We start from the raw sequence: 22,405 nt of genomic DNA, 5'->3' as shown, positions 1-22,405 counted from the left end.
CAGCATCACCACTTTGCTTTCACCAGAGATCTCCCCCTAATTTTAGAGAGAAACTTGGTGTTCTCTGACAGGAACACATTCAACTTTTATATTCTGCACCTCCGGTTTCTGGCATTTTGAACACTTCTTTATGTCCTTTGTCTCAGAGCTGAGGGAAGAAGTTTGCCCCCATTGCCCTGAAACCATTCTAATTAAGGTCATCCGTGTTTTCCCATTTGTCAGATACAGCAGACTTTTTTTTTTTTGACTTTTATTTTTCCTGACCATCTGAAACATGCGACACTGCTGATAACTTCTTCTACCTTAAGCTGCTCTACACCGTTGACCTACAATATCTTCTGTTTATTTTTTCTGTGTGATCACTCCTCGGCTTCATCCAGTTCATCTATCAACTGAAGCATTTATATTCCCCTGGACTCTATTAGTCTTTGTTTTTTCAAATGTTTCTCTCGTTTCTCTCTCTCCGGATGATCTTATCTGTAGTAAAGTTTTAATAATCAGCTGTGTGATATTTTCATCTGGCTATGGAATATCTTCAGCTAGCTAATGATGATGGCATTCAAAATAACATTAAAAATAAAAATTACTGGCATTTATTAATCACTTTCAGGCATTGTACTAAAGTCTTTTCTTACATTAGCTGATTTACTCATCAAAATCCCTGAACTTTTCCCCTACGTTTACATCTGAGAGGTGAAGCAACGTGTCCATATTACACAGAAGTTAAGCGACAGAGGTAGGCTTTAAATCCAGCTTATCTGACTCCAAAGCCCATACATTAACCATTTTATTAAATGTGACATATGAAAAATGTAACTCCTATGCCCCCAGATTACTCATCTTCCTATATAAGCTGTTTCAACATAATCATCATCAGCAGAACACAAAACAGAAAACCTGAAGTCGTGCTAGATTCCTTCCACTTCCCAAACAGTAAGCCACTATGTCCTGCTAAAGCTTTATACTTCTTCCTTATATTCTCATCTAATGGTACTCAGTTCAGTGTCTCATAATTTCCCTCCTGCACCAGTGAAAAAACTTCCCAACTGGATTATGCACCTCCTTCTAGTTATGGTGTCCTCCAATTTATTCTCTACGAACTATTTATCTTCTTATGTCATATATCTGATTATATTACCGCTCTGATAAATCCCTAATGACTCCCCATATCCTGCAGCCATGTTTCTCAAATTGAGTTTTCTGTATCACCTTCCATTGGAATCACCTGGAGAGCTTGTTAGAAAGCAGATTCTCAGGAGTCACACCAGGATTTCTGAATTAGAACTGATGGTGGCAGGACCTCAATTGTATTTTAACAAGCTCCCCAAGTGATCCTTTGTCATGTTAAAATTGCAGAGGATCTGGCTTCCAGATCAGGTACAAACACTTTAGAAGTGCCAATAAATACCATCCGGCTGGGGCTTCTCCTTTCTGTTCTCCATTCTTTCCACGCCTCCCTCCATTTACTCTCTGCACTCCCGTACACCAGACTAGTTGCGGGCTACCCTAATGCCAAGCTTTCTTAAGTGTTGGTGACTTTCTGTGTGTTTTGTCTTCTACCTAAAGGTCCTTCTCCCTATATGTTTGGCAATCATGTGCCAAACATGGGTTTGTTCATGTGGATATGTGTGTTGCATACCTTGAGTCCTCATTAGACTGAAAGTTTCTCCAAGGACATGCAAGCTGTATAGTCGTAGGAACTGTGCGTCCTGAAATCTCGATTAAAAAACTACCACTCCAAGTTCAGGCTGTGTGAGAAAACCAAGCTAAGGCTGAGAAAAATGAAGTTAATATGCACTCGGTATGTACTCAGTACGTAGGGACCTGGACCTTTTAGCAATTTCCCATGACTGTTTGGTTTGTGACTAAGCTTTTTTCTTTTTAAAAATTTTTTTAAATGTGTATTTATTTTTGAGAGAGAGAGAGAGGCAGAACCTGAGCGGGGGAGGGGCAGAGAGAGAGGGAGACAGAATCTGACGCAGGGTTTAGGCTCTGAGCCATGAGATCATGACATGAGCCAAAGTCGGACACTTAACTGACTGAACCACCCAGGCACCCCGGTGACCAAGCTTTTTTTAAAGGGAAGTTTCATGTTTGCTGGCATATCTACAAATGAACACACCAATGGAAGTGAAATTCAGAAAAAAGCTATTTTGGTCACCAACCAAAAGCTCTCATTAGAGAAATACTAGGAGTCATTTGATTGAAATCTCTATACGATCCATTTATATCAATGGTTTATACCCCTCATAATAAGAATAATCCAGGGGATGGAGGGATGTGGGTAATCATATTTATGAACTTGATATTGAACTAAGCTTTACTCATTACAATTTGCCGGTAAATGTGTGGTCCTCTCTTTGCAGATGAGGAGGCTGTGGTCAGAGATACCAAGAGACTTGGAAGAGTCACCTAGCGAATAGAAGACCCCTCTGAAATTTGAATACAGGTATGTGGATGTCCTTCTAGTATACCTATGTTGTCTTATATTGGAGTACATGTATATGGAGATTTTGCCTTAATAAGTAAAAGTTTGGATGTGTTTTTAGGTGATAAGTGGAAATATTCTGTGGGATTTTTCTAATAAAAGACAATTTTACTCATCACATAAGTTAGTTTGTTTCTACAAGTTGTAGAAAATGACATTAAGGATAATATATTGTTTTTTAAGTTTTCCTAGTGGATCTTTAGGCCTTCAACCAGCATGGAGAAGAGTAATACATTGATCACTACTTAGGGAGCCATTTAAAGCTAATACCTATTTGCAAGATTGGTCACAGGACTGGTGGTAACGTGGGGAAAACAACACTGAGGGCTAAAAGCAAGATTTCCCTATACCCTTCCTTCCCCTTTCCCTTCTCAAACCCCATTCCCAGGAAACTGGGACAGCTGGTTACCCATCTCATTTTCCTCACAGTTGCATGCTGACTCTGTCACCAAGCTGTGCATTTGCTAGAACAGTTGATTTTCTTTATAAGAGTGATGAGGAAGAGAAAGCAAAAGTACTATGCATTGTTTCTCTTAAGGTTCATGATGGTGTGTGTGTGTGTGTGTGTGTGTGTGTGTGTGTGTCTCCCCCTAAGTGAGGGGAAGCTATTAGGAGAGAGCCAGATCTCTTTAATGAGCCTAGAGGTAATGCAAAATTCATGTGTTTTCACCTGCAGCCGGGTAAAGCCTAGTGTACAAACAGAAAGTGGGAAGGCAGGAAGGGTTGGTTATTTATGATTTTTGCTGAAGCCGGTACCCTGGCCGCTACTGGGCATCCTGACCCACTTGTTCATTTTTTAGGAAGAAGTGGATACTTTCAATGGGAGAAACTCAAGCATCAGATTTGCTCCTTGGAGCATTAATAAAAGGGCTCAGTTAGCTTCATCTCATTATTTTACTATGAGTATTGACTTTGGCCTAGAGTCATGTATAGATAAAATGGTGCAAGGGCTTGTCCTAAGTGATTACTCAGAATTACAAATCATTTCACGTGTAACTGAATACTGCGGTCTAGCTGGCACCCTGCCCCATGCTTCACCCCCCCCCTCCCCTTTCTCTAATAGGAGCGCAAATCCAGCTTTGTCTGAAGAGGCAATTAATCTTATTCACTGAAAGCTGAATTTTAATTCACCAGCATGTGGAGGACATATCTGCCTATCACACGGAATTAGTTTAACAGAGAATTTAGAGAAAAAAAAATACTGGAGGTCTTGGCATTCTTGAGCAGGCAAAATATCTTGTAGGTACATTCCTTCATTAGCCACCTACATGCTATGGATAAGCTTCTCTTTGTAATAATAACTCTATTAGGGTAAACTGGGTTTATTGTGCATTTGAAAATGGCTGATTGCATTTTATTTTATATAGAAAAACAACAAGAAAACACCCATAAGATAGGTGTGTTCTAGAGGAAAATGAACATAGGTGAAAAAGATAAATTTTAATTTGCTAGAGATTCTCAAAGGCTCTTACTTTTAAGGGCATGGTTTAGAGATGATCAGAAAAATAAAGGGGCACATAAAAATCCTAGAAAGCCTATATTCATCCACATCAAACCCTGTAGAGAAATAAGTGGTAAGGTCCAAAGTGGCAGGACTACCCAGCCCTACAATGGAGAAGCTTGTGTGAAATCTGTTTGGCAAATACTGGGTGTTTTTAGTGCTTCTGTGCTATATTTTAGCAGTTTTCCCCTGAGCAAGACCCCAGTGTTTTGTCTGAGGTTAGTTTCACATGTAGGAAAAAAAAAATCCTTCCTGAAGCAGTTTAATTCAAGTTTCTTAATTTGGACCAGAATATGACTTAACACATGCCCACGCTTAGTTACATATCAAATTCCTATAAGGTCAGAAAACACATGGGCTCTGGTTTGTACTTCTATTTAACACAGCACTCCTCAAAGGCTACCTTGTGGTACAGGCAGATATCAAAACATGTAGCTGTCTCCTCCCCAGTGAAAAGAGGGGACTTAATAAAGTACAAATGATCTTGCATGCCAAGTAATAATTAGCATAGCCTACATTTTTAGGATTTACTCGAAGAGAATTCAAAAGGTGCTATTTGACTTTTCTGTGGGTTTTTTTCCCCCCACTCACGATTGTCTCCTACCTCTGGAATAAACCCTTAAACACGATTCTTTCCATCGCCTCTTCCAGGAATGCACTATTGAATCCTTAATAGAAGTGAGATAAGGACTCTGAAAACAATGGAACTTTGTTCAAAACTTGTCCTAATGTTCTGAAAGGTTTTTTTGTTTGTTTTACTGTCGGTGGGTCTGGAGTGGGAATGGAAAGAGGGCAGGGAATCTATCAGATTAAGTGTGCCTAATGGTCACCAAATGTCACGGTGTAACTGTTTAAACGAAACACAGGGCTGTAAAGTCACAAAGCTTTATTGCCTTGTCAAACCGTTCGCCGTGCTAACCCTGGCAATTATTTTTAAAGGAAACAATTTAAAAATTTAAGGTTTTTACATTATTACCAGAAAATATTGCTTTATGTAGTGTCAGTGCTGTAAAGATGGATATTTCCGTACCCCTTGTATAAACTTTGCATTATCTATATAATGTTTAGAATTTAAATTATGCAGAATTGGAATTTGGATATGTGAACGCCCAGAAGCACATATTTGCAAATAAACACTTGGAAATGTTCCAAGACTTAAATCATGTATTGAATGCACAGCGGTGTTAGTGTTCATCCATTATTTACTTAATTTTTTGTGAGCTCTGCCGCTGTATAAGGTGCTTAAGCTTATTTTGAGAGAAGATGTCCTCTTTTGTATTTCTTCTGATGACTCTGTCGGATTTTCAGTGCTGCAACTATTTGACCTGAAAAAAAAAAAAAAAAAAAGGAGGGGGGTGGGTAAGACAAAGTGAAAAGGCAGTGCTTTCAATATTTCTCATTGTTCCTCAAAGTATATGAAAATGTTCTCTTTCCACTCTTTGCAGACAGGACATTAAACCCACACACTTAAGGGGAGCTTCTGGGTGGTAGTCAATTTGCCTGCTCATCTCAGCTTGGTGGGGCTCATCAGTAGTGTCCTTTTCGATAGGAAGGTCAAGAAGCCTTCCACGAGCACCTTCTTTTGGATGGAGAACTTATTTCTCCTGTCTTTTTCAAAAGATGTGAGTTTTGCTCAGAAATCTTAATGAGACCCCAGATAAGTGGGTATACTTCCATGCAGAAATAGTCCTTCCAATCCTCTAGTCCTCTATCTGGATTGTCCTGAACATTCCTGAAGTCTGTCTATTGGCAGTCAGCTTGTAGAGGCAAAATTAAAGATTTCCTGAATATAAGTTGACTGCATTCAGGGCTACTAAGTTCCATGTAAAACCTTCGGAAGGAGGTTCTTTTATGTCTATTCAGATAGGAAACAGTGGCCCTATCAGTTACATGTCCTATAATTTGCACAAAGTAGAGGGGATAACATTTGAATAAAGATCTTTGGACTCCAGACCCCATTCTTTAAGCTACTTTGCTATCTGGCCTTCTTAGAAGCTACAGAAAACAAGTAAGTTTCAATGTTGTGATAAAGTGACCAAAACAGAAAGCAGAGAGAGAACTGAAGTCAGTAGAGGAATTTCTTTCCATATCTTGAAACTGCTAGATCCCATCTCCGTTGTAGCAGTAAGTGAAGATTTTCAGAGGACTCCTTGAGCCTCTTGTAAAGCAGCCTTTGGAGTTTAAGGGCCTTAGATAATGATCAGCCTTCTGTAGTATGTGAAAATGGATTCCTGGGCTCATGGGTGCAAAGTGGGGGTGTTTGTTGAATTGTCTTGAGGACTGTTAGGATGCTTTAGGTTGCAATTCATCAGAAAACAAAAGAGACTTTAAAAAGCAAATGGGACATAGGAATCCACACGGGTGGCTCAGTTACACATCCACCTCTTGGTTTCAGCTCAGGCCATGACAAATGGGACTTTAAAAAAATTGTCATGTATGTGTTAAGTCTGAAGGTAGGGTATATCAGGGGTGGGTGATGAAGCAGCAACGCCACATCACTAGATCCAGATTCTATTCTTCTTATTCTGCCATCCGCAGCATGACAGCTATTATCCCTATGGGTCTCAAGATGACCATTCTGCTCCAAGTGTCACATCTCTAATACACCATTACCAGAGACAGAGAGCACAGCTGCCTGTATCGTGTATTTTTGTTATAGAAAATCTTTCCCAGGGGCACCTGGGTGGCTCAGTTAAGCGTCTGACTTCGGCTCAGGTCATGATCTCACAGTTGGTGGGTTTGAGCCCCGCGTCGGGCTCTGTGGTGACAGCTCAGAGCCTGGAGCCCACTTCCGATTCTGTGTCTCCTTCTCTCTCTCTGACCCTCCCCAGCTCATGCTGGCTCACTCTCACTCATTCTGTCTCAAAAAAATATATATAAATAATAAATAAAAGATGGGGAAATGAGGATGGACTGCAGAAATTTTCTGTAGGAAAGTATGTAACTTTATATTAAAGTCCAGATAATAGTTCCCACAATTTTAGTTGTTGAAAAATACGTTGGAGAGAAGGAAAGATGGAAGGAACGTCAATGTGTTCTGGATATTTCATCTGACATCCTAATATCCTAAGGGGTGTCCTAACTCCTGTTCCCCCTTTTAGTGTATCTGTGGGAGAGGACAAGTGGGCAGTATGCTAAGGTTGGCCATATATTCCTTCCTATATCTTATCAAATGTCTCCATACAATGTATGTTGTCTGGTGCTGGAATGAGGAATAGTGGGCCAGAGGAAAGAATAGGAGGGAACAGGAAGGTGAACGAGACTCCACGTGAACTTCTGAGCCTCCGTACTGCACAAAACAGACATGCTCTGCCAAGATCAGTGAACTGTCATGCACTAACACATCATTTTTCCAGGAGATGCAGCTGGAAATCGTAGATGGGAGGGGCTCATGTCCTCTGTTACTGTTCCATGTCATCTGTTGCGAGTACCATAAGTGAATGTTCTTAGGGAGGAGCTTCCCAGTGGAAAAGATCCGTGCTCTTTATTTCCTGTCCTTTCTTAGAAGATCTTCAAGCCATAAAAGGACTGTAGAGACAGCTTCCTTCTTAGGTGAATCTGATTGTCATCAGTCATTCGGTTCCTTAAGGCATATGGAAACCCCTCCTTCTACCACAAGAAGGAAACTCCTGCAAGGTCACCTAAGCACAACCATATTTCTATTTGAAGGAAGCCTTCACTTTAAGAATATTTAAGAATACACTAAGAATAAAAAAAAAAAAAAAAAAACAACTTCTGACTTATGGTGAGATCCTAACAAAGCTAGTTTGTCCCGCCCATTTTCTGTACCACTTTTGAATAAAAAGTACTCACATTTATATATCCAAGTGTCTCTCCAATAAAATGTGCTAGAGGCCCTGAAGGAAACTTCAAGGGAGAAGTTCCAGGGTTTTAGCAGCATCTGTATTGTTGAAGTAAGTAAAGCCCCCTAAGGGGACTGCTGTGAATAATCCCCTGTATAACTATTCAAGGGCAATTGACTTAATGTACACGCCTTTAGGGAGACACTTCCTCTAAAACATATTCCCTTTCCCTCTATATCAATACCTGGTTAATAATCTAGCTGACAGTGGGGGCGCATGGGTGGCTCAGTCAGTAGAGCATCCGACTTTGGCTCAGAGTCTCCTGGTCTGTGAGTTCGAGCCCCGTGTTGGTCTCTGTGCTGGCATCTCAGAGCTTGGAGCCTGCTTCGGATTCTGTGTCTCCCTCTCCTTCTGCCCCTCTTCTCTCTCTCTCTCTCTCTCTCTCTCTCTCTCAAGAAATGAATAAACATTAAAAAAATTAAAAAAAATCTAGCTGACAGTGGTTAGAATAAGACTTGCTGGATGCCCAGCATTTGAGGAAATGAAATATGAAGAAATGGGACTTCGACTACTCTATCATTTGCAGTATCTGAAAATCAAAAGGAGAGTGTGAAAGGAGAGGGGGAGAGGAATAAGAGGAAGGGTGAAGGAGATGAAGATAAACAAGTAGAAACAAATATTTTTCTGAAATCCCAATGGGTTATTCTAAAACTCACAAGGATAACTACAGAAAAAGAATTCCAGATATTTGTTAAGAGATCACACATAAGGCACCTTTGAGAATTGCTGGCAACAGAATTTGAAACGATGTTATACTTATTGTGAAATTGCATTGCTCCTACTTTTTTCATGGGATATATGCCTTTGGGGAGTCTGGTTAACATAGTTTGGTTGATTATTGTGGTGTTTTAACATCCTGTGGTGAAAGCAATTTGGCAAACTAGCCACATGACAGGACAGATCCTGAGCAAATTTACCAAAAGAAAGCGAGCTACTCTCAGCTCTGTTTGTACGTGGTGGCCCAATTGAGAACATGATTGGAAACACTTCAAGAGCTTATACAGTGATAATCTGTCAAAATATACTGAACATTCAACTACAGGATGCTCAATACTTGTTATTATCAATTTACAAATATCATGTATGGAGTCTGATTGCCACATTAGATATGCTGGATGCAAAGGTTAATAAGATACAAATCCTTCTTCCAAGGAACTTACAGTCTGGCATGCCAAATAAACATGAGGTCTCTGTAAGAGGGAATAAAACCCCAAAGCTATGCTTCTATGATTATTAGAGAGTCATTGTGTCTTGGAAATTATTTTTCTATTAACCTAATAATTTAATCCAGTGTGTGACTTACTAATATGATTTACTAATTCAACCCTGTAGAATTTCTCAAGTTCTTTGGCATTGGTTTACAATAGTCTGACCTGAGGGGCGCCTGGGTGGCTCAGTAGGTTAAGTGTCCATCTTCGGCTCAGGTCATGATCTCACAGTTCGTGAGTTCAAGCCCCGCATCGGGCTCTGTGCTGACAGCTCAGAGCCTGGAGCCTGCTTTGGGTTCTGTGTCTCCTTCTCTCTCTGCTCTTCCCCCGGCCCACTCATGCTCTGTCTCTTTCCTTCAAAAATAAATAAAAACATTTAAAATAGTCTGACCTGAGACTGAGTAGCAATAAGTTGAGAGTGAATATGGGGCAGAGGAATACAAAAGAAGTTCTTTTTAGCAATTCTATTTGACAAAGCTTTTGAGCCTTACAATCATGTATGTAGTGGACCAGTTTTTAGTCATCCTAGTCCAGGGAATCGTGGAGAGTTGGGATAAATGTCATGAAGGACTTTGTGAGGAAGGTGAATGACCTAGGTGATCTGAATTAGACCATGGAGACAAGGATCCTCACTGACAAAGACATTGTTGTCTCTCTTCAGCAGGCACCGGTTGTAAATGCATCAGGGCTTTGATTCCTAGGAGCAGGGGAAGAAAAGAAAGCAACTTTTTTTTTTTTAATTTTTTTTAATGTTTATTTTTGAGACAGAGAGAGACAGAGAATGAACGGGGGAGGGTCAGAGAGAGAGGGAGACACAGAATCCGAAGCAGGCTCCAGGCTCTGAGCTGTCAGCACAGAGCCCGATGCGGGGCTTGAACTCACGGACCGTGAGATCATGACCTGAGCCGAAGTCGGACGCTTAACCGACTGAGCCACCCAGGCGCCCCAGAAAGCAACTTTTAAAAAGAATTAAAGTTATTAAAGATGACCTAAGTGGCCCCATGAGGTGGAGAATGTTTATTTGCAGATTGCTCAAAGATGTGTTTTGGGGTGCCTGGGTGGCTCAGTCGGTTAAGCGTCTGACTTTGGATCAGTTCATGATTTCAGTTTGTGGGTTTGAGCCCCGCGTCGGGCTCTGTGCGGATGTCTCAGAGCCTGGAGCATGCTTCAGATTTTGTGTCTCTTTCTCTCTCTACCCATTCCCCACTTGTGCTCTCTTTCTGTCTCTCAAAAATAAGTAAATGTAAAAAAAAATTTTTTTTAAAAAGGAGATGTGTTTTTAAGCACATTTTAGGGATCCGCTATTCTAGATTTTTCTATTAACAAGTCTGTATTTTAAGTTTTTAAACAGTGGCATTTTTAAAAATTTCATTGTTACTTGGAATTATATGGGCCATTAATTCTGTATCCAACAAGTCATATAGTGAGGATATAAATTATTAACTAAATGTAGAGGAGGAAATTGAAATAAACAAATTTTAAATAACATACAAGAAAGCACACACGTTTCAACAAAAGAATTTTAAAAAACATATTGGAAGATGCAAAGCACCCCAAGTTTCTGTCTTTTTTCCCTGTATCTTTGTCTTTCTCCATTTCTGGTGAACAAGGTTTAATGCAATTTCATCCCTGAGTACATTTGTTTTTTGCTTTTGCAGGGCCGAAGACAAAGCACAGGTTAATACAGTAAACATGTTTAGAAGCTATAACTAATTTTGGCTATTTTTATGGTTCTATTTCTTCAGAAGATTATTTTGTGGCAATTCCTTAAGAAAATTAACTGAAGTCCTTAGGAATATTGACTGAGGCTAAGTCTCTATTAGAAAATCGAAGTTTCTTTTATTCATATCTATGGAATTTCAGACATAGCATATCCTTGCTGATGGTACATAGTAACTAGTCTGTAAGTGTATATTGAATTTTCTGTTATGATAAAAACAACAAAAAAGAGCTCAATCCAAATAATTTTCTATTTGATAGAAGACACAGAAGCTTTTGTATATTGGCTGTTCCTCAATGATGTAGAGGAGTCCAAATTCGCTCTGTGGCACAGACACCAGACAATTTAAAAACATGTTTATTTTCTTTTTTATTTGACCTTCTGAGTCTACTAGTCCCACCTGGCTGAGTTAGAGCTCAATGAAAGAGAATTTGGAAGGTTTTCTTTGTTAGTTTCATGTTTGAAGTAAACACCCTGAACCTTTTATAAATGTAATGATTTTCTCTTAAAACTCACTAATATCATAACTATACTAATAAAAGCATAATGTATATTATTAGGTCTGAACTCTTGGCCATGGTTATCTGTACATTTTAGAGATGGTCTGTGCACAAGTGTCATAAATGACCATTTTATAGATAGATAATGTTCTTAATCCATAATTCTTTATTGCTGATGGTTATTGCATTAGACGATGACCCATAGCTATTAAGAGTCAGTTTTTAATATCACAACCATTTAGAAAGGTTAATGGACTCAGTTTTGAGACTTAACCTTCGGATTCTGCAGGTTAAGAGGTTATATTTGTGCACTAAAATGCCAGAAAATATCTACTTATTTTCATTTCTCAATGTACTGTTAGTAGCATGGTTATGTACAGTAACTGTTATTTACCAATCAAACTGAAAGAAACAGTGTGTGACATATAAGATAACAAGTTTCTAGAGCAGCGATTTTCTTTTAAAATATACATTTCATATTTGGCTTCTATTATTTTTCATTTAGACACAAGAATTGAAATGTGAACAGATGTAACCTAAATCAGTTGAAGAATATTTATTATGGCTGTTCAAAAAAAAAATAGACCAAGATTATAATTCATAGTTTCCTTGGCTAGTTTGGAAAGTTCACATGCATTGTAATGGGGAACTGGTTTTTTAGGGAAGTTATGAATTCCTTATGGATGATACCTGTCCACAGCCCAGAATTTTCAGAGGAATAAAACAGTATCTATGTGGATTCAGTTACATTTCAACAATCCAATCAGGGTTCCATGGTGACCATTTATCATGTATTTTTGCCACCCATTATCCATTATTCTTCTTAATGTCACCCTTCTTCCCTTTTATTCCATTAATTCATTGTGACTAAGCCTTGCCAGAAGAAGAGTTCAGGCATTTCTCCTCTATTATGGAAGCCAGACGCTGAGTGTGTAAACAGTTACAGTAGTGACCCCCAACGAATTATACTTTCCTGTATGCATGCAGTTGTGTCTCCGCTCCACGTGGACTCTGGGCTTGACCGTGTGATTGTTTTTGGCCAACAGGGCATAAACAAAATGCAACAAAGCCTGGAAAAGTGCTTGCGCATTAGGCTACCCTCTTTTGCTTGCTGCTTTTGGAACCCATCTACAATATGAAAAAGCGTAGGCTATGATGGATGAAGAGAGACCCTGAACTAGTGGCTTCTTGCAAAATTAATCATCAGACATGTGACGGAGGCCATCCAGGACCAGTCAGTCCTCAGCTGATAGGCCTGTTTCCATTTCCAGCTATTTAAATTCTTACTGACTCTCTGAGATTATTGATGATTTTCCAAGAAATTGCCTTTTGCTAATTTAGCCAAAATTGGTTGCTAATACAACCAAGAATCTTAAATAATATAGGTTCTTATTTAAAAACTGTATCCTTTTATTTTTAGAGATGTCTTTAAAGTTCATTTTTGAGAGGGAGAGACAGAGAAAGGCAGAAAGAGAGGGAGACAGAGAATCTTAAGCAGGATCTGCCCTGTCCGTGCAGAGCCCCACACAGGGCTCAAACTCACAAACCATGAGATCATGACCTGAGCTGAAATCAAGAGTTGTGAGCTTAATCACTTGAGCCACCCAAGCACCCAAAAACATAGGTTATTCAATTGGGACTTTGAAATGCAAAGGGATTACTTGAGACTAACAGAAAACCACACACTTATACAGATTCACTTAGAAGTTAAATTATCAGTGAATTATATGTATATTGATTAGTTTTGGTGATCAAATATTCCTTACCAGGGAGCGGTTGATAGAACCTGTTATAAGTCAGACAGTGATATTAACTTAGCCACCTCTGGGTAGGAATCCCAGTTTCCTTTTCTTATTTACTGATTGTATATGTTGTGTGGACCTCAGCATGGAAGTTATTCAAAGAACAGCTACAATATTTAGAGACTTCAGGACCTGTGAAGCATTCTCCTCTCACCAGCCCCCCCTCCAGCCCCCCCACCCCCACCAATTTCAAGATAGAACTGACATGTAACTTGTATTCCTTTAAGGTGTTCATAGCATTCTTTTTATTCCTGTATTGTACTTTCTTGTCTATTTTCCCCCTTTGCCCCATGATTGTATCTTCTGTGTCCCACACTTCCCTGAGATCCTGCTCCCGCAAATTGCACTGTCCAAAGTGCCTCCCGATGTGTTGTAACACTTGCTGTATGCTGTTCTGTCGCATCTGCCCTGAGCTCTTAATCTCCTTTATGCTCCTGGAAACTTCATACAAAGGCCATATACAATATGTGAGCTATCCTGGAAGATAGAGCACATGAGTGGGTTTTCTTTTTTCCTATCCATAGCTTTTCTCACAAGCTGAACTGCGTAAATATTGATACATGTTTGTTTTCATTGCTTTGACAAAGGCCGTACCTCCTTGTGATTTTATTGCATTAGTTCTGCAGTTCTAAGCTGGGGCTGATGAGTGACTAAATTGAGGTGTGTGGGGTTGTATGCATTTGTAGTGAGAAGAAGCTGGCTCTTCAAGCTGGCTCTCATAATAAAGGAGCACCTGCCGTGTTCACTGCCTCACAGATAGACAGTGCTCAATAAATACTAATTGACATGAAATTAAATAAAGTAATTCTCCAAGACTGGAGAATTTGAGAACAAAAGAACCTAGAGTTTCTGATATCATGTAACCACTTCGACAGTAAAAGGGAGAGGAAGTTGTTCCCTTTTGATCAGCAGATAGACATTCAGTCACAAAAGATGGGGGACCATGAGAGGGCCTAGAAGAGGGACTTGAAATCTACAATCCCAGAGAAAAAGAGGCCTTGGAGGGTAAGTAACATGTCCTTTTTTTCCCCAGCGCCACTCCACCAAAGCTATCACAATTCAGTCAAAGACTGTAAATTTGGTATTTCGCACATTAGAAGGTGCATTCGACTGACAATGCTAAAAAATCCATTTTTACAACTTAACAGTTTCTGTCAACATTTAAAAAATGTTTTCTGTATCCATTTCTTGGGAGACTCATAAAGCTGGCTTTCCTGAGTGTTCTTGGTTCCTGCTGTTTGTTCATTCTTTAACTATTTTTTCCTTCCATTTCAAGGAAAAGCTGTTGGGCATTTTCTCACCTTCTTTGGCTTCGGCTGTGATGCTAGGTGATTCCAATATAATTAGGTGAGATTTTTATAGGCCCTCAAAGGCTAACAAAATAATAAATGTGGCAGTTCAAATAATAGCAATCAGCAGGTCAAGCAAAAAAAAAAAATCCTTTGAACCCACGGAGACCTACTGAGAGTGACAAACCCTAATGTTTTCAGAGTTTGGAAATGCAACATACTTTCTTCTTTCCTTACTGTTTTTGGCTTTTTTTTTTTTTTTTTTTTTTACTTTTTACTCTTTTTTTTTTTTTTTTTTTTTTTTGTATTGCATAGGGATATTTTCATTCTGTCTATTGTTACTATTTTTTTCGTTTACATTTTCAGTGCAGAGTCTGCTTACTAAGAAATAGTCTCTTACAGTACTGCAAAAATGAATTTTTTTTTATTTTTTATTTTTTTAACGTTTATTTATTTTTGAGACAGAGAGAGACACAGCATGAACGGGGGAGGGGCAGAGAGAGAGGGAGACACAGAATCTGAAGCAAGCTCCAGGCTCTGAGCCATCAGCCCAGAGCCCGACGCGGGGCTCGAACTCGCGGACCGCGAGATCGTGACCTGAGCTGAAGTCGGACGCTTAACCGACTGAGCCACCCAGGCGCCCCTAAAATGAATTTTTTTGAGATTATATTTATTGAAGACTCTCACAGAACACCTATTTTGCTAATTATTATAAATCAAGATATAAAAATACCTTTAAAATACTTTTTTATCCTTTTGACCTAAAAAGTAATATGTGTTTATTGCAGAAAATTAAGATGCTACAGAAAAGCACAAAGAAGAAAATTACTATCATTTCTCTAATAATAACTTTTATATCCTTCTAGTCTTTTTTCTATGACTAGACGTGCCTGTGTCTATAACCTATCCAACTGAATCATGCTTTTTTGATTAAACATTAAATATAAATTTCTTCACAATTCACATAAGACTTTATAAAGCTTCAAGTACTGAAATTGCAAATGGAGCCCGTTTTATAATTAAAATATGACAGAAATCAGATTTCCACGGTGTGGATGGGAGTATGGCTACTCCTTCGGTACGAATAGCTCTTGCTTTTTAGGTGGGAGCTTGTCCTAAAAATTAACCACAGCTTCTATAAAATGAGAAGGATTTCAGATGGCCTTCCAAATAATGTCTTATGATCCCTTTGGATATTTAGTTATTTTTGAAATGACTTTAAGACTGCTCCCTTATTAGTCCTCACCTGGCCTTCTCTTTGTCGTGAAACTCCGCTGTTCTGCATGACTAACTGGTTGAAATAAGCAAAAACCAAGCCTACAGAATTTTCCCTTTCTTTCTTTTACCTCTTTTAAACCTTTGGTTTCTTCATTGTTTTCCACCAACACTTAGAAATGTGGCTTCTGAAAGATAACAAGGCCTGGCTCCATAGCATGCCATTGCCTCCCCGTCTCCCCCACTCACTGCTAACTCTTTTGTTTGTACAATATTCTTTTATTCTGAGCAATATAACATTTTAGTTCTTGTAATAAATGCCTTCATGTGAAGCAGTTCAGCTAAGAGAATGTTATTAGACTGTGCTCCCAGGCAGCGCACCTCCACACGATCAATACAAAGCTGGGCCTCAGCTCATTCCCTCTTTGCTTAAATTCCCTGCAAATGTGCAAGAGAAGCAGCGGAGGGTGTCATCAATCACAGGCCACTGTGACATATGCTGAAACCTGACCAGGGCCGAGATGTTTTAATAAGGCATCCATTAAAACCCTCAAATAAATTGCAATTTGAAAACAGAACATAATACCAGCCAAGTTTTCCTCATCCATCTTGTGGCATGTCATGTAATGTAATTGCGTTGTTAATTTATCCAAGAACTTTCTCAGTACACTGTTTCGTTGGCACTGCTTAATTTCCCTGTAGACTATTTGTGTGTGTGTGTGTGTGTGTGTGTGTGTGTGCGCGCGCATGCACATGTAAGACATAAAGCAAGAGAGCAAGCAAATGGAAGAGAAAAAAAAACACAGAGACTGTATTTATTTCTGTGTGTTTATGTGTCTGTGTGTCTGTTGGTTCCTTGGAGGAAATGGCCATGTTTCTGCTTAGTATGGCATTAGTCAGAGAGCTAGTCAGAAATTTGAAATGTTTGACATTTTGTCAATGACCCCTGAGCATCCCAACACTGCTTTGCCAGCTCTGGCCTACAGCAGGACCACCTCCTTCCCCCGTTCACCTTGCCATTGGTTGGTGCCCCTCCAGAGTGGGATCACTCAGAGTGCCCGTGGATCCCATCAATAAATATCGACAAAAGTGTTTAGGGGCCACTTAGGATCACTGCACAATGACACTCAAAACAGGACAGTACTGATTTTGGGTCCCCAGCTCTTGGGTCATAAGTGAAAAGTTTTGACAAGGGTGAGAAAAGGAAGAATTTCTGAATCAATAGGAAAGACTAAAAAAGTATTTCTCTGGAATAACATCAAAGTGATTGCATTGAAATATCCATCTAGATAGATAGATAGATATAGATATATATAGATACAGATATATATGTGTACACACACATACTTGCATATAATTTTTAAAAGAGCTTAGAGGAAAGATACAGGCAGGCAGGGGCTCATATAGATTTCTTTGTCTTCTAAGCATAAATCTAAAAATAAGTAATGCGATTCTTCATGTAGGGCTGCATCAGCAGATTTCTCACCTTTATTTATTCTTCTGGGTTTTCTTAATCAATCTGTCCTCTCGTTTTCTGCAAAAGAAGCCATTGGGAGGCAGAGGGTGAATTCACCCCACACATTCCATCTATATCTAGGATGTCACTGCAACCATGATGCCAATCAAATATTGGTTTAAAACTGTCAAATGTCTTTCCTAGGCCTACCGTTTTGAAGTGATAAGTCGTTGAACTAATGACAGAGGAGAGAAGACAGTATGACAAAAGGGGGAAAATCCACTATAAATCTACTTGTGTAGCTGCTGTTTTAAGATTATTAATGAAGAGCAGAATAGTTATTTGAGATCCAGTAAAAAAGACAATTCATTGTACAGCGTGCCAGTCAATAAACTAACCGCCACCCTCCCACAGTAGATCCTTCTGTCTGAAGCTGTGTTACAGGTTGGCCCTAAGAACATGGTGACATTCTGATACGCGACCTGCATACAAACCATTCTTGTCTAAGCCTCCCACTTATCACCATGCAAACTATTAGACAATCGCAGAGTATGAGAGGTGCCAGGGAAAGCCAAATTAGTTTCTGTTTTCTGCTAATGGATGACCTTTGTGATTTGGATCAGGTGCTGAAATTCACTTAGTCCGAAAGGCAGGAGAGTGGGGAAAACACCTAAAATAATTTTCTTTCCCTACAGAGAAGACGCCTGGCTACCACCTGCCCAATAAATGTCAATTGGGTTATTTTTTCAAAAATAAGCAGCCTGATTCAAAAGCATTGGACACTGGGTTGCGAGGTGCAGAGGAGTAGGAGTGAAATTGCTTAAAAACAGAAAATCAACCTAAAGCCGAAACCGAAGCATTACGCGGATTAGACATGAGAATGGTTGGTTCTTTCCTGGGAACTTTCACACCTCAGTGTTCTAAGGAGATTCTTAAAGCTTTCCTGAAATTTGAGCTGTTTTATTATGCTTAGTGGGAATCGTGTTTGGTTTCTTATAGTTGAAAATATTTTGAGGTTTCGCTGAAATTTGTTTGGAATTGGGAGTGTAATACCCCAAGCAACATTCAAGGGATCAGAACCAACAGGAACTGGAATATACAAAAACACTGTTTCTTTAGCTCTACGTGAGTCTGGGTTGCCAACTTTCACATGATTCTAATGTTAGCTCGAGCTTTCTGGCAGTTCCATTGTAAGCTCCACTTCACAGACATCCTCTGCTATTTTGGCATTTTAACGTTGGCCTTGCTTCGTTTTATTTCCTTGTCCAGAAATACAGTCATTTAAAAAAAAAAACAGCATAATTATTATTAGATGTGCAATTTTTGTGTAAAGTTCCAGCTTCAGATGAATTCTTTTTTGTGGTGATATTTAGCCACTACCCTCGAAATGCATGGAAGGAATAAAACAGTAAAGACACAGAGGACACGGACCTTTAATTCCTCTCGTGGCTTGCAAGGGCATGAATGAAATGTCAGTTCCCGAGGTGATTATACGGCTCATGTTGGCAAGAATGGAATAATTGTGTCCTACTCAGGGTGGGAGAAATGTATACACGGGGAGATAAAATTGTAAGGGGACAGACAATATAGGGTAAGCACATGTACAGCACAAAAGAATTCAATTGGGTGGATGACACAGGTCTTCGGCCTTTGCGGAAATCAATGAACTGCTGTTGAGGTGTCTTTTTCAAAGCGCAGGGACGTTGAAAGGATAAAGCCTTGACTCTGATCTACTGAGGCTTGCTCAGTTAACCCTAGGATATTTTTAAGAGAGTTGATTTGTTTTCTTTCTTTCTTTTATTTTTATTTTCTTTTTCTCTGAGCTTCCTTGAACTGATTTACAATTCCTGTATCTATTGCTGCCTTTAGCTATGTGTGCCATTATTCAGCTACCCTTTTTGTAATTAAATTCTGCTTGCATTGCTCATAGGCCTAACCTTCCTCTTTAACTTTAATCTGTGACCTCCTGTTTCTAAGTTAGTTAGCGACATTGTATCGGGCGCACAGTGAATAACCTTTCGGTGGCTGCTAAAATACCTGGGTCTGAATTCAGACAGGGTTTTCATCTTTGCACAAAATTCCCTGCAAACTTGCATGCAAATTCAAAGCCCGATCCATACAAAATCTTCTAGCAATATCATTCTAATTTCAGAAGCCTGGTGAGAGGAAGCCATGTGTTATGTTATAAACACCCCAACAAAAGAACTGCGATCTTACCATGTTATTTTTTCCCCCAATGTAATTTTGTAAATGTTGTTGATTCTGCCTCACCATTTGGAGACTCTTGCATGTGTTACTCTTCCAAATTCCCTGCTTTAAAATTCCCCAGAGCCCCATAAGTGCTGGGTTTCTTAAAGGAATAGGTTACCGTCACCCCACCCTCTCACCCCCCACTCCTCCAAAAACAATCTCCGTACAAACGTGCCAATAAACTAACTCAGCCGCATACAATGATATTGTCAAGAAAACCTCAGGAGAAAACCATTTAAATTTCATGGCATAAATCTGAGCTCTTGGCCAACCTTCCGTTAGCAAGTAGCAAGTACAAGTCTCATGCTAATTCTCCACCAAACCTCGGAGTTTTATGAAAGCTACATTTTATCTGTTTGGTTATTTGCAGTCACTCGAGAGTTGGAAAAGGAATATTAGCACCACTCACATTTTATTGTGGGAGTCGCAGTACTTGGTTGACCCCCTTTTCAGGTCCTATTGAATTTCCTATACAAAGGAAATGAAAATGTTTTATATTTAATACAGCAGCACATAACGAGAGGCTTAGTTATTACACAGAGAGCTGCAATTTTCTGCCTTTGTTTCAGCGATTACTGTGGAGCTGAAATTTCCAAGCACATTTTTTATGATTTGTTTATTGCTGGCTTTAGAGATGACAGTGAGGGGGAATGCCACCCTTAAGCTACCTACTCTACAGAAAAGAGCTTTTTGTTTGTACTTCTGTGGCCCACGGAAGAGTGGTCTGGCTTTTTACTGATGTCCCAGTTTCTTGCAGACAGATCAGTTGTAAGGAACCTGGCAGATCATAGACAGAACCCAGGACATCTTCCTGGTTTTATTCTCATGCGGTCTGAGGTCACAGTGGTAAGAGAGGACTCTGTGGTGGGCTCCTGGCATGTGCCAGTCCCTGGTGCTAAGCATGTCACTTTCATTATCTTACTCAACTGTGACAACAGTGACCATGGAATAGCGAGTAGGGATTCTTGTTGTTATCATGAACCTCGTCCTATAGATGGGAAAACTGAGGCTTGGGTTTCTAATTTGTCCAATCTTGCCTTGTTAATAAAAAGGTGGCCCCACGCATTTGGGGCTCAGGTCTGTCTGATTCTAGAGCCTGCTTCTCATCCTTGTTTGGATAATAGTAGTCATTTATTGTGTTAATTTTTTTTTTTTTTTTAAGAAATTGACTTTCCTTGCTGCTTCCTTATCTTAAAACTTGGATTTATTTTCTTTTAAAAAGTAATATACCACACATAGCTTTCAGCTAGACTCACCAGTTTTGTCATATTTTCTTTCTCCTCCCCCCCCACAAATACAAATATGAATGCATATATCTGTGTATGTATTTATTTCAAATGGTTTCTACTAAGCCATCTGAAAGGAAGTTATTGTCAGGGGCGCCTGGGTGCCTCAGTCAGTTAAGCGTCCAACTTCAGCTCAGGTCATGATCTCATGGTTCATGGGTTCAAGCTCCACACTGGGCTTTGTGCTGACAACTCAGAGCCTGGAGGCTGCTTCAGATTCTGTCTTTCCCTCTCTCTCTCTCTGTCCCTACCCTGCTTGCACTCTGTCTCTGTCTCTCAAAAAATAAATAAATGTTAAAAAAAAATTTGAAAGGAAGTTATTGTCACTATGATGCATTAGCCCTAAAAATAAGGGCATTCTCTCATTTAACCACAGTGCCATTGCCACATCATAAAAATAAGCATTCATTCAATAATGTCATCTGCTACAGTCCATATGTGAATTTCCAGATTGCCTGCCCAGTGACTTCTGTTACTTAGTTCTTGACCAGGGTCCACTTAAGGAAGAGCCTTCCCTGTGGACTCCTCCACATACAGCCTCTCCAGAATACTGGATGGAAAGTCAGATCTTCACAGGTTATAAGAATTAAAAAAACTTGTGCCTAAGTGTGGCTATTATTGAAATTTATATTATTTCAAAGTAGGTTCATACATGCTTAAGACCCTTTCTGCTGCAACATTCTCAGAACCTATGGCTCTTTGACACTGATTATCTAGAATGGAGTAATGGAATAGTTCAGGGATTGCCTAAGCCATCCTATAGTCACTTCCTCTCAGAATTAGTTACAGTACTATGCTCAGCCTAGTTCTATCTTCTTGCTTAAATGAGTCTAAACTGGCCTCAGCAAATCTCTTCCTAAACAGGTAACACTAGATACTCCAGGATTTAAAAAGTCAGGGCTGCCTGGATGGTTCAGTCAGTTAAGCATCCAGCTCTTGATTTCTGCTCAGGTCAGGATCTCAGGGTTCATTGGGATGGAGCCCCATGTCGGGCTCTGTGCTGACATCATGGTGCCTGCTTGGGATTCTCTGTCTCCCTCTGTCCCTGCCCCTCCCCTGTGCTCGCTCGTGCTCTCTCTCTCTGTCTCTCTCAAAAAACAAAACAAAACAAAACAACTAAAGTCATGACTGAGGGAAAAGAAAGGGGGAAGAAGGAAAGAGTTAGAAACCAGAAACGGGAGAGAATGTGAGAGAGAAAAGCAAGCAGAATCACACAGATTAAATTTATAGTCACAATAATATAGTGACAACAGCCAAAATACATTGAGTACTTAGTATACCTGGAGGAATCATGAGACTTTTAAATGTATTAATACATTTTAAATGTATTTCATTTAACCTTTACAAATAATGTTCCAAAATAGGTTACTATTACTCTTACCATTTCTTTACAAATAATGTTCCAAAATAGGTTACTATTACTCTCTTACCATTTTACGGAAGAATTACTAAATCTTACAAAGGTTAAGTATGGAGTCCAAGGTCATCTAGATAATAAAATGCAGCTGTGCTCAAACCCAAACTGGTGGAGGAAGGGGGAGGGAAGGGAGCTGAGGAATGGAGACACTGACAGGGATTCAGTGGTCATCTTCTTCTTTTACTGTGATCTTTGTTTCCATTGGTTCTTAGTCAACATGACCTGAGTCGCTGGTCAAGAATCTCATTTTCTTCTCTACATCTGCTATCACAACTTTAGTTGCAGTCAGATGTAGGTCTTGACCAGATGCCTGCAAAATCTCTCAGCAGATTCCTGCTGCCAGCCTCTCTTTCGTTTAGCTTCTACTCCACAAAATGGTCAGAACATTCATTGTTCTCTGTGACCTTTCT

The 22,405-nt window shown here is 39.6% G+C and overlaps 1 long non-coding RNA gene across 1 annotated transcript in view; it reads left to right on the top strand.

The window, feature by feature from the left end:
• The first annotated feature begins 2,364 nt into the window (after nucleotides 1-2,364).
• Nucleotides 2,365-22,405, top strand: part of LOC132669297 (uncharacterized) — a 142,921-nt gene continuing 122,880 nt past the window's right edge. Inside the window, exon 1 of the long non-coding RNA XR_009606071.2 lies at nucleotides 2,365-2,449. This is a non-coding gene — a long non-coding RNA (uncharacterized LOC132669297). The remainder of the gene's footprint in view (nucleotides 2,450-22,405) is intronic.

The sequence above is a fragment of the Panthera onca genome, chromosome B3, assembly GCF_046562875.1.
Source record: "Panthera onca isolate mPanOnc1 chromosome B3, mPanOnc1 haplotype 2, whole genome shotgun sequence".
Taxonomy (NCBI): Eukaryota; Metazoa; Chordata; class Mammalia; order Carnivora; family Felidae; genus Panthera; species Panthera onca.
This window is presented reverse-complemented; position numbering and strand designations above follow the sequence as displayed.